General features: G+C 48.7%; 1 pseudogene; it reads right to left on the bottom strand.

The window, feature by feature from the left end:
• Positions 1 to 852: 852 nt before the first annotated feature.
• LOC116877561 overlaps positions 853 to 13,197 on the bottom strand; it is a 125,268-nt pseudogene continuing 112,923 nt past the window's right edge.

The raw sequence follows: 13,197 nt of genomic DNA, 5'->3' as shown, positions 1-13,197 counted from the left end.
CGCCCCCGCAGCCCATAGCTTACCACCCCTCACGGTCCGATGATCCCGGCTCTCGGCACTGTCGGCCAGCGGAGAGGCTCCCAGAGGGCATCTTGGGCGGGGGCCGGCGCCCCACGCGGGACCGGTCGAGGCCAACTGCCACCCACGCTCGTGGGTACCGCTGGGACACACGCCGTGCCTCCCACGTGTCCCCTCCGCTGCCGCGTTGAGTGACGCTGCTCTGAGCCTCATGGGAGCTCAGCGCACAGCACTCTGGGATAGCTCCGTTGGAGCCCTGTGTGCAGGCGCAGCCCCGGAAGCTGTCTCCAGGCGGTGAGGGTGGGGCGTGGTGCCGTGGGAGTGGATGCCTTCTCCTGCCTGGGTGGCGAAGCTGGGGCTGCGGGGGCAGGGGGGCCTCCGTGACCCACGGGGCCGCGAGCAACTGCTGGCTGCCAGGGAGGGGTGGGAGGCAGGGGCGCGTCTGTGGGTGGCGCGGCCGGAGCGGCCGCTGGTTTGGAGCGTGGCGGAGGGCGCTGCCTGCCTGGGGCGAGCGGGACGCGGGGCGAGCCACGGGCACGTGCAGGCGTCGGTGCAGAGAAGACGCTTCGTTCTTGCCCGGCTGTCTGCAGGCCGGCTATCGCAGGCTCCGGCACTGTGGCGGGCTGCGGAGTGCAGAGCCGGCGCGGGTCCTGGGAGGGCGGCTCTGGGGCCTGACCTGTCCTGGGCAGACACCGCAGTGCGGCTGCCGCTGGAACCCCCGCGGGACACCGAGCGGGACATGCGAGCAGATGCCCCAGGAGACAACGCGGGCCCGCGGGCGCAAGAGAACGCCGGCCGCCACGCACCATCGTGGACATGTGGTTGGAGCGCGAGTCAGGGCCGCACTGCCTGCAGCCGGACCACGGGGAACGCAGCTAGGGGCTCCGCACGAGGTGAGGAAGCGGGCGCGTCTAGTCCGGCACTGCGCCCCCTATCGACGGCGCCGTTGTCGTCGTTACTCATGACAGCCAGGACGGTACAGCTGGGTGCGCGCCCGCGGGTGCTTGTGGGAGGAAATGTGACACACGCACACGCAGGGAGACACTGACGTATAAGCCGGTGGTACAGAAGAGGCAATGTGTGCCGTGCTTGAGCGCGTGCGTGTCCGTGTGCCTGACCACATGCGTGACCGCGCTGACGGGGCCCGCCGCCATGACCCCGAGTGACCGCAGTGCGACAGGGACAGACACGGATGCCATCGGAGTGGACTTACGCACGCTCCAAGCTCGCCCCGATCACCAGCACCGCCGCAGCCGAAAACCGCTCTGGGGCAGGGAACGGTTGGGGTGCGGGTGGGCCTCGAGGCAGGGGCGGGGGAGGGGCAAGAGAAATGGGAGAACTGCCTTGTTGGTTTTGTGTAGTTATGTTTACATAAACCGGGGGCTGAAGTCAGCGTCCTCGCTGGGATCCAGGAGGTCAAACATGACCCGACTGAATCCCTCCTTCTGGCCCCCTCAGCCCTCAGCCTCGGGCCAACTTCCTGCTCCGGGAACCCTCCCAAGAGTTTGTCTCCGTCCTGACCTCTGCAGCACATCCTTTCCCCAGAAAACCACCTCGCCCCTACCTTCCCCGCTTAGGATCGTTGCCCACATGTTGACAGCAGCTCTAGCTGCAACCTTTTCATTACCCTTTGCTGCCCCTTCTGACTCCCAGTACTCATGCCATACTCACTGGCGCTGCCCCCAGCCGGGCTTTGTTTTCTCTGTAGAAGTGGCCGCTGACATGCCCTTTGCGCTACTGATGCATTGGCTTCCCTGTCTCTGTGCTGGAGAGGATTTTGTGTTCGACCTTCCTGTGTTGTCTGGGCACAGAGTCTCTCTTTGCTCTCTTTCCAGCTCCACTCATGCTCAAAAGATTGCTTTCTGGGGCACCTGTGTGTCTCAGTCGGTGAAGCATCTGCCTTTGGCTGGAGTCATGTTCTTGGGGTCCTGGGATTGTGCTCCACTCAGCAGGGAACCTGCTTCTCCTTCTCCCTTTGCCTCTCCCCCCCCCAGGTGGTTGTTGCTCTAGGTCCCTATCGAATAAGTAAATAAAACCTTTAAAAATAAAAAGAGAAAAGATTGCTATTCGTGTGCTATCTAGCACAACAATGTGTTTGCCTGGTCGGCCCTGTGGCTGGACCCTGAGATTCCTAAATCTGAAATCATTTTTGCAGCCAATGTGGACTTGAGGGGAACTTGGTGAACTGCCTCTGATGGTTGGTCTCCAGTTGAGCAGGTAGTACTTGTAAACAGGCTTTTTGAAATGCTACGGCGTATGAAGAATGTGGGCAGCCCCTGCCTTCGAAGACACAGGAGGCAGTGAGGATTGTAGGTCTAATAACATCGTCTCTGACATAATATTTTAGCTTTAAATATCTCCTTTTAGCTATTGTTTTCTTGTCACCCAAATGTGTTTTTATTTCTTGTACTTGAAGGAATAGCGGCGGTGGCTGCTTTGGCTCTCTTTAGATTGGCGGGACACATTCACACTGCAGGAATATGAAACAGGACAGCCTGAGCAGGCAGGAATTCACTGTGTATTCAGCAAAGTCACATTTGGAATGGCTAGAGATGTACATAGTATACGCCATGCTTCATGGCAGGTGAGATACCCAAATGGTAGAAGATCATAAATCACTGGGTGAAATTACTTTGCACAGATTAATCAGATTACATTTCTTTTCCTTTTTGCTTTGTTATATGTTAGTGGTTAAGAGCTATTTCATCCTTTTCTGTGTAACCTAGTTAATACTCTTCTAAAAACCTGTCAGAATTTAACCTCAGGAAAAGGAACATTTTAGCCTGTCCCTCCCCCGCCCCTGCCTTGAGGCCCACCCGCACCCCAATCTGTAAAGATTCTCACATCACAAAATGCTAAAATGTATTTTATGTGTGCTACACATGTAAATATCCTGGTTCTGTGTCTTTGCTTATGAATTACATGTATTGCTTTAATGGTTGTTAATATTGATAACATTTTTTTAAGTAGCCTCCACAGAGCTGAGACTCATAGCACTGGAATCAAGACCTGAGCTGAGATCAAGTGTCAGACACTTAACCTACTGAGCCACCCAGACAATGCAGGTTGTGAATGATTTTTTTAAAAAACCTCTATCTTTAAGGTGGTGAAGTTCATTTTGGGCTGCTATGTAATGAAGCCGCTTGGCCACTAGGTGGAGGTGTTGTACAGCGCGGAGCACACTGCCCTTCTGCAGAGACTTTTCATTATTCTTTTTAAAAGATTTTATTTTTTTTTTAAGTAAACTCTGCACACAATGTGAAGCTTGAACTCACAGCCCTGAGATCAAGAGTCGCACGCTCATCAGACTCAGCCAGCCGGGCACCCAGAGACTTTTACTGTTTAATACAAAAGTTCAAATGGAGAAGTTCTGTGGAAGTGGACTTTTTTGAATATACATCCATATTAAAGTTTCAAAGCACTAAATATGATCAAAACTTTCAGGACAAAAATTGTAAAGATAATTATCCTGGTAGTGTTACTCTTCATTTTCCTCTTTTTAGAGGGTTTGTTCATTTTTCTTTCACATATTTTCAGTTTCAAATTCCATGTATAGTATATAAAAGGAAAATGCAGCACTGTCTAAAAGAGCACACATACATATGTCTAGACACATAAATACATAGTTTTTACTGTAGTATTTACAAAGGGAAATCAATGACCTCTTTTGTCATGAAAGAACATTTGATCTTTTCATATATATTTCTCTCTCGGCAACTAGAAAAGTAGTAACAAAGTTTAAATTTCTTTTTTAATATTTAGACAATGGCTGCTTACAAAATTGATAACTTAGACTGTCAGGAAACATAATATTACATGTCAGAATGGCTTTCGAAGGTTCTGGTGTGTTTATATTGCTCTGCTGTGATACAGAATTCAAAAGGCCTTTGCTCTGAATGCATTTTATTTGTCACCATTTACTCATTACTTTTGTTTTAAGACAACCACAGAAAATCAAACACATTTTTTGGTGTGTATATTTTTAAGGAAAGCATTGTCATCTGTGATACACCTGTGGGAATTCAATGTCTTTGTTTTATTTATCATATATTGAAGTTGTCAACTAGCATCAGGTTCTCAGGTGCTCCTTTTCTGAACAGGGAATGAATTTTGGGGACCACTAGCATCATTGTTATGAGACGTGTCTGAGGCCAGTTCAGTTCATGCAGGGAAAAGTCATGTCCTGGGGAGCTCCTAGTGGGGGTGTTCTGAGTGGTCCTGCAGATGTCACTGCCCCCCAGGCTTGGAAGGAGTTACTTAGAGTGCTGGAGTGCTCAGTCCAACCTGGCAGCTCATTCATTCATTCATTCATCAGCACAGGAGTGCCTGTGTGTATCATGTCTTCTGTACATAGATGAGGGGAGCATGCAAGGGTGTGGACAGAGAACAAGGAAAGAATGCCCAGTTCTGTGCGGTAGGAAGCACGTGCTCAGGAGTTGGAGGGAGTTGTGACATTCTAGGAGGCAGGAAGTGAACCAGGAGGGTTTGTGGCACAGAGAGAGCTTTAAGGGGGTGTGAGCTGTGACAATTGTCCCCCAGTGCTGAGAGTTGGTACAGTGGTGCCTGAGATCTACTGGGAATGACAATGACAAGATGGTTTGGGGGATCATAGGGAGGGCTGTTTGGTGGCATGAGGGACCTAGAAGTCCAATAGGGTGAGTGGGAGATGGGGAAATGAAGAATCCATGCCCCTTTGCCTATGAGTAGTGGGAGAGAGATGGGCAATGCCACAGGAGGGTAATGCAGGTTAGAGCAGGAAAGTACCTGAATCAGAGATGCCCACACTCTGGAGGAAAGCTCCCCAGCCTGCACCCTCCACATATCACCCAGAGCCAGCCTCCTCTTATCCAAACCACATCCATGTCCAGGGAAGAGGGTTTTTATCTGGACTCAGGAGATAGATGCCAGCTCTCCAGCAGTCATGGTTCCACTCCACAAACATGAGCAGGTAACTAAGAGATACGAACACGTGAAGAAAGCCAGAGAGGAGTCACTGCGGAAAACAGAAGAAAATGACGCTAATCCAAAGAAGGCAAAGGTGGAGATAGACCTGATCCAAGCTATTGTGGATGTACTGGATACAGCTGTACCTGAAGCCTGATCTTGAGCATTTGGATTACACAAGCCAAGATGCCTCTCCTGTGATAGCAGGTCTGAATTGTACCCATCATCCACATACAAGATGGCCTTGACTGTTCACTGATGTATCTACTCTTGGAAAATTCGGGGACATTTTTAGGGTGAGTGTATATCAATTGCAGGAAAAACAATTGATGTTTTTCAATCTGTAATCTGATACCATTATTTCTCTTGAAAATTATTTACAACACAAAGAAATGAGACAACTAGGCAGAAGAGTAAATTAAGTTTATGACAGTGTCAGAGTCTTCAGTCTTTGCTTTATGAGCAATTTAGTAAGTTCTTAGCATCAGTGATGACCTGTAGGTTCTCATAATCCTCTCCAAAGAAATCGGTCCACTGTAAGTCTGCTACCAAGTGTTGTCTTGTGGATTAATTCATTATCCCCTGTTTTGCTTTTCCTTAAAACCTCACCCATTAATAAACTGTTTTCTGTTTCAGTCTGTATTGTTGCATTTTGTCTGTATGGCTTCTAACACTTTGCATGCAAAAGCTGCCTTTCTCCCACTTCCATTTTTCGTGCCTCAGATAATGTTGTAGGGCTGTTCTTAATGAGGAAAGTGGTCTGAGAACTGTCTTCCCTTGTTTCTGTGGACATGAAATGCCAGATCTTCTAAGGACTTTGTATCTGCCGTCAACTCTGCATTCCTAGTATATTATATTTTCCATTGTTTAGCTCTGAGATTCCAAACCCCACAGGGTTCAAGAAGAGAGCAGAAATCCCCTGAGGAGCTACCGGGTGAGGAGGCATCCCCTTTCTCTTTCAGAGCAGCCCACATTTGTTTATTTAACTTCCCTTGAAGTGATGCTACCTTTCCCTTATGGGAATAACAATCTTATGGCTCACTGTCCACTCATAAATCATCTGAGGGATGTAGGTTGTGAATTTGGATCTAGTGCTGAATTTCAAAAGATGAAGTTTCTATCAGGGCTTTAAATTTTATTATTTTTTTCTTTTTTTACTAGTTTTTGGAAGTCTGTCTGGGCAAAACCATCACTGAATTAGGTCAGAGAGAAGACCAAGGTTGGAAAAGGGAATGGTGAAGTTTTACCTTCAAAAAGCCGGGGGCTGTGCCGGCTGAGTGCACCGTGAAGGGAAAGGGGCCATCCTGACCCAGCCGTGCCCCTCCCCACCTGATCTGGCCCTTTCATTACCTATGGTTTGTACCCCAACCCAAGATGCTTTTGCTTGTTTATTTAAATTCTCAAGTTCATAAAAAGGATGAGCTTTCTAGGTAACACAAGAAGGGCTCCAAGCCCCACAGGTGTGACTTGATGGTGAATTTTCCTTCCTTCTGTCCAAGAGTTAAGAACTCCCCATATTGTTCAGTTGGTGTTACCACAGACACCTCCCTGTCCCCCAGAAAAGGAGGGGCTGGATCAGATCTGGAGTTCATCCAGAAGCTTCCACGCCATTAGAATAATCTGTCCAGATTAGGATTAAATCGCTGAGTGGATGTTTCTCACTATAAAACTAAACAATCATGGAATGGGCCAGTAGCTTGGTCAGAACTTGCCACCAAATGGAAAAGAAATTGAGAGAGCCCTCCATGCAGAGATGGTTTCTCCCCCACTTTCCTCTGCCCCTGTCTGACAGGGTGAATTTTTGGTAGCTGAGCTATAAAGTTTTACCCCCCAGCGAGGAGCAAACAGCTGTTTCAAAGTACAGCACAGACTGGTTATGGCTTATTAAATAATGCATTTCAAAGGACCAGAAGTTAGATCTTGAAGCACACCAAGGCAAGATAAGGAGAGATCATAGAATCTTAGGGCTGAATGGTCCCTGTGTGTGAATCCCCCACGTGCTCTTTCATGCACATGGGGTGAGCCCCACACAGGTCCCCCAGGGCTCCTTGATCCACATGGACAAGCCCCATGCAGCTGTCCCCAGCCGTGCTCTCAGAACGGGAGGGGCAAGTGGTACCTTTGCCCTTTAGGAAGGAGAAAGCCCACATCTCTCTGCGTCTCACCTAAGGGGCGAGCCCACAACACACGCAGGACAGCTCCTTTTGGTGGCTCCCAGCGGGCAGGTGGCCCTGGGCCCTAAGCCACACTGTAGCTCGTGGCTTGGAACAGTGGTGAGCACGCAGGTCTGGCGCGGTTGTGCTATCCGGGCTCAGGTCACGAAGATGACTAAGGAAACCTACTCCTCGCATCTGAAATCCGGGAACTGCTCCTTCCAGCCTCCATGTGGCCCCAGGGAGTCAGAAGCCAGGGGCCGCTCTGACTCTTCGGAACCCTAACACTCTGCTTCTTTCTAGGGTTCGCTTCCTCAGCTCACACCGGAGGGATGCATGTAGCAGGTTCTTCCTGGGAAAGCATCAGAACAGCCTGAATGGCTCAGGTTCAGGACGGTTTCATGGCACTTGCAGATTTGAAGGCAGGTGGGAGGTGGGCCGTGCTCTGTGTGGCTGAACTCACAGGTGCTTCTGCCTTTTATTCATGTTTCCTAAAAACAAACAAACAACAAGCCACACACACAAAACACCCCCAAAACAACAAAGAAAGTGAGGACAGTAAATCCAGGAGGTGGAATTAGAAGCCTCATACGATGTCCTAGGGATTTTTATTTCATTTGCTCTGTGTCTCGGGCAAGGAAAGGTCAATCAGCTCTGAGCTGCTGTGCTCGTCATCTTAGAACCTGGTCACCAGTGAACACCCGTCTGGCCGTCCTGAACACTGCAACTTCCCCAACGTGATGCAGGCGGCAGAGTGGGGGGCTCACTGTGTAGAAGCAGAACTCCAGCCCTTATATCTGGGTCCAGCCTCTTGGGGGGCCCCCTGTCCCTGAGGATTCCCGGTATCTGAGTGTTCCCACTGGCCACTCACATCCAGGCCTATAAGCCTTGGTCAGCTCTAAAACGGGTCGGCTTTGGGTCAGATGTGACTTTAAATCAAGTCAGAAGGCAGCATTCTCATAATTATTTGCAAAAATGTCTCTAGTTTCTGCAGATTCTTTCCATCCTGCCTCCACAGCAACCCGTCCTAGGCCCAGGATTTGCTGAAGTGGTTTTTCAAACCCTGCTTTTCTTTCCTTAAGCTTCTTATGCCTTCCTGCAGTATGCATAGGGAGAATATAAAAAATTCTAAACTGGCTTGCTTTGCACATTTATAATGCTACCAACTTTCTCGGCCAAACAAAGTTGCAGATTTTGAAATCAGGGCTTAAAAATTCAGACACATTTTTAAATTCTAATTGAGACAGAAATGAAAAGAAATTGTAGGAAGTGTAATAAAAAGAATTTTGCCACCTTGTATCACTTTAAGCTTGAACCTTTCCATAGTGACCCTAATAATCAATTATGCATTGATATAGCTGGGTCTTCTATTAGAAAAATTAGAAAAAAATAGAAAAAGGAGAAGTTTGAGTCTTTGGGGAGAAATCTGAAGGAAATGGAAGCTTTGAGTGACATCAGAGGGGAATTACCTGTAGCAGCTGCTGGAGAATGGTACAAACGACCTGGTTATGGAGAGTGCCGGGATTTGCCGAACAGAGGAGGCCGCCTTCTAAGCACCACTGTGGGACAATGCCACTCCTTTGATTTGACAAATTGCCCTATTCATCCAGGGGGGATTTCTCTAGGCTCACATTCTGTTTTGGGCTGCATCGTGTGCCCGCCATCAAATTCATGTGCTGGAGTCCTAACCCCTGGTTACCCCTGCCTTATTCAGAGAGGGTCTTCACACAGGGAACCGGTTGTTTTGAGGGCATTGGGTTGGGCTGTAATCCAGTAGGACTGGTGTCCTTAGAGAGGGTGAGATTTGGACACAGACCCAAGGAGGGAAGACACATAAAGACACACAGAGAAGATAGCCATCTATAGGCCAGAGACAAGACTGGAACGGATCCTTCCCTCATGGCCCCTGGAAGGAATCCAATCTGTCTCAACTGGAGTTTAGACTTTTGGCCTCTACTGAAACCTCCCGGGTGTTGCTTTGTTGCCATGGCCAGCCTGAGCAGACCCAGGCCGGTCCTATTGTGATACGGTGGTGCAACCAGGCTAAAGAGCTTGGAGGGAACTCGGGCTCTGTTTAGACCAGAACTATGCAAGAATGGCACAGTGCTGGCCTCAGAGGGGGGCACTTATGTAATTAAAAAATTTCCTAGTAGTTGTATAAAAAAAAAAAAAGGAAAAGGGTGAAATTAATTTTAACAGTATGTTTTATTTAATCCCATATACTCAAATATCATGTCAATGAGGTGTATTGAATATAAAGGAGATATTTTACCCTCTCTTTGTGGTCCTAATCTTTAAAATCTGGTGTGTGTGATTTACACGGACAGAGCGTCTAAGTGGTCAATAGTAGGTAGGGTTGTTTTGACCAGTGAAAATTGTTCTGGGAGGTGCTTGAGGAAGACAGTTTCTCCGTGCACTATCCTGACTCCTCTTTTATGATTTCGGCATTTTCTGTGGAATCATCTGGTCCTTTTTTGGCTCTGATAGAGGTTAAGTATAATCCTTCCTGAAAGAGATGTGAAACTGGCGGGACCAATCACTAGATGTTCGAAGCATTGGCTCCTAAGGACCCTTGGTGGTGAGGAAACATTCCTTTCTCTTCATTACCCTATTCAAATGAAGGCACAGATCTGTTGATGGTTTGGTCATGATTTTGCTTGTTTTTGAGCAGAACTGTAGAGTGTTTATTGAAGGTCATACTAGAAAATTTTAATTAATTTCTTTCTTCTGGGAATCTTTACCTATGGTTTTATTCCTTTTAAATTCCTGTGGTTTGGGGCGCCTGGGTGGCTCAGTGGGTTAAGCCACTGCCTTCGGCTCAGGTCATTCATGGTCTCAGGGTCCTGGAATCGAGTCCCACATTGGGCTTTCTGCTCAGCAGGGAGCCTGCTTCCCTCTCTCTCTCTCTGCCTGCCTCTCTGCCTACTTGTGATCTCTCTCTGTCAAATAAATAAATAAAATCTTAAAAAAAAATTTCCTGTGGTTTTAAGAGCAGTACGTTCTGGCCAAGTGAATTTGGGTAATGAGTGAGTGGCCTGGAAAGCACTCCTTTCCTCATGCGGGGGTGGGTCTGAGTTCCCCTCTGGTTCCTTTAAAAAGAGATTTACCATGTGATGGCTTTTGAAGTCGCACTTTCTGTCATTAAGGAGGAACGTGGGAAGACCGATTGCCACAGTGTCACAACAGACACCGTTCAGACGGTTCTCTTTGAAAAGCTCCAACACCTTGCGATTAATGCCTGTTTGTCTTCAAGAGGAGAAGGAGGAGAAAAAAAGGATATGTAATCTCACTTCCTGAGGATGCATTAGTAACTCCTTCAGGAAAGTTGTTCAGTCAGTCAGCAAGCATTTAGGAAAGAATCTGGGTCAGCCAGGGTGGACCCGTCGTGCAAGGTTCAGAGGTGGGTGGAGCCCCTGTCTGGATGCCTCCAGACTTCTCTCCTCTGGCGGGCTTGACTCATGAATGAAAACCCTCAAGATCGCCTTAAGCTCTACGTGCCGTTCTCAGGAAGCCGTGTTCCTGCTAGGCAGTTCATCTTATAAAATTCAAAATGAAAAACGCAAACTTGTTGGGACAGCGATGGTCCCACCAGCGACATGGTGGACTTTTACCAAAGGGGATTAAAGACTCGCCACACATTTATTCGAGAAAAAGGAGCTGGGTGGGCTGAGTGGGTATTAAGTGATGTTGGACTTCATTGTCATTATTCTTCGGCTTTGTACCCTCTTTCAGTGCTGCGTGAGCTGCCATGGGGAACCCCACCTTGTGGAAAGGGTTTTAAAAAAGTCTTTTCTTTAACCCTCTTTGTGGAAGTTCAGGGATGCATGGCTAGAAAGGGCACAGTGAAGAGACCAATATGTCTCCGGTCGGGAAGTGTTTCCACCGCCACTTCTGCCCTTTCCCTTACATTGAAGGAGGTGAAGCCAGAATATCTTAGCCCTGAGGTATGCATCTATCCCAGTCCCTGGGCGGTTAGAACCAGGAGCATGCATGGGGAACATTCCCTTGTGTTCACACTCTGGTGGATCACCTCGAGCCTGGCCCCCCTGCTGATTATCTCCCGCAGGCAGCAGAAACTCTCTGTCTCTCCTCTTGGGAAACAAAGCTGTCCTCATTTTACCTTTATAAGCCGTATTAGTGCCCGGCTGCTGCTGTAACACATCACAAACTCAGGGACTTGCAACAACCCCAGTTTCTTCTCTAACAGGCTGGAGGTCAGGGCTTACAAACTCCTGGGAGGGCTTCAGGCTAATCTGTTTCTTGCCCATTTGCATCTCCTAGAGCCTGCCTGGACCATGGTCCCCTTCTCTGTCTTTGAGACAGCACCATAGCATCTTCAAGCCATTTCCTCTGTCCATCTGTCTCTGGCTGTGGTCAGCTCCCCCCATCTCCCTCTTACAAGGACCCCAGTGACTACACCGGGCCCAACAAACTACAGCAGGATAACCTCCCCACAAGGTTGCTAACTGACTCACATCTTACAACATCTTTTTGGCTCCCTAAGGCAGAAAATTCCTGGGTTCCAGGGTTGGGGACATCTTTGGGGTCAGTATTCATCCATACAAAGTCCCAGAGCCTGTGCACTCCAACAGACTTGGGTCTCACCATGGCCTGATATGGTCATGTCCCCAACCTCCCTGCTCCCAGCAGGGAGAGTAGTTTGGGCCTTGTGGACACGTGTGAGGACAGGCCCTTTGCTGTCTGTCTGCCTCCTTGGCATCTGCCTAGAGGGAACACATGGGTACGGGGGCTTCATGTTTTGGGCTGAAACTTAACAGCAAGCTTGTAATTAGAAACATTAGTTTAAAATGTTTTTATCGTCTTGTTGAGATAGTAATGGAAAACTCTGTGAGCCTCTGTGGAGAACAGGATGCGGGTGAAGGAATCATCTGCACCAGACATGGAGAGTCCTGCTTCATGGAGTTTGCCTCTTTGAGACATAAGCAGTCATTTCCAAGCATATCAAAATGAGGATTGCCGTGAACTGGTAACACTTGCTTGTGCTGGATTTCTGTGTCCGTGTGATGTGTTCAGCTCTTGCAGAGGAAGACAAAGCTGGACAGTAGGTTGTCCAGAAGAGGGGGCCAAAGTCTTTCAAAAATGCCAGGAGCCCCATACTGATTCCAGGCCACAACAGGGAGGGTCCTGTGCTGGCAAATCGAGCATGTGACTCCCTAGTTCTCCTGGGTGCCCGCTTCTGTCATGCTGGGTGCTCAGCTCGATTCCACATGCCTCTCTGGGAACCAACCATGGAAGACCTGGGGGCCCTGGGACCTCACACCTCCCCATGTAAGAACCCCCAGACCCACCAGGAAAGACTAAATTATGAATACCCACTTTGTTTTCTGCTTTGTTTTTGGTTTTGGTTAGTCGTAAAAGGAATCCCATACACTTGGAAAATCCACCACAGAAGTTGACAGGGTCCAAAGCTAAAACTCCCCTTCTCTCCCCACAGACATAAACACTAGTACCAGTTTGCTCCATAGACTTCTAAACATGACTATCTTTACTCCTTGCTTGCATGGCACCATTCTCCACTAGTTTGGAATGCGAGCCGGTTGCCGATGAGGGCTTTGGCTGTGAGTACATGGAATACCGGGAAGGAGACATGGGTCCAGACACCGAGGGGAAAGAGGAGAAAAGAAATGAACACCAGTTGGGTAGAGGGTTGGCAAAACCCTCTGTCCTTCTTCAAGGCCACACTTGACCTCACACTCACTCTCTAGTGCTAAGGGGGGCTATCAGCGGAGATATCAGGCAACAGTGACCCTGTTGGCACGTTGCATGTGCAGCCATCTCTGAGGGGGCTGGGTTGGAAAATCAACAAACTACAACCACAGCTCATGCACCTGTTAGGGGTTGAGTTGTGTTCCCTTCCCCAGAATTCATACGTTCAGCCCCAGCCCCTGGTATGTATCATGCATTTGATGCAGGGATGAAGTTAAATAAGGTTGCAGAGGGGGCCCTAATCCCATCTGACCGGTGTCCGTATAAGAGGAAGAGTTCAGGACACAGATGCGCACAGAAAGGACCCTGAGAGGGCCCAGGGAGAATGCGGCTGCCTACATGCCGAGGAAAGAGG

The sequence above is a fragment of the Lontra canadensis genome, unplaced genomic scaffold (genome assembly GCF_010015895.1).
Source record: "Lontra canadensis isolate GAN:19392208 unplaced genomic scaffold, GSC_riverotter_1.0 scaffold53, whole genome shotgun sequence".
Classification (NCBI taxonomy): domain Eukaryota; kingdom Metazoa; phylum Chordata; class Mammalia; order Carnivora; family Mustelidae; genus Lontra; species Lontra canadensis.
This window is presented reverse-complemented; position numbering and strand designations above follow the sequence as displayed.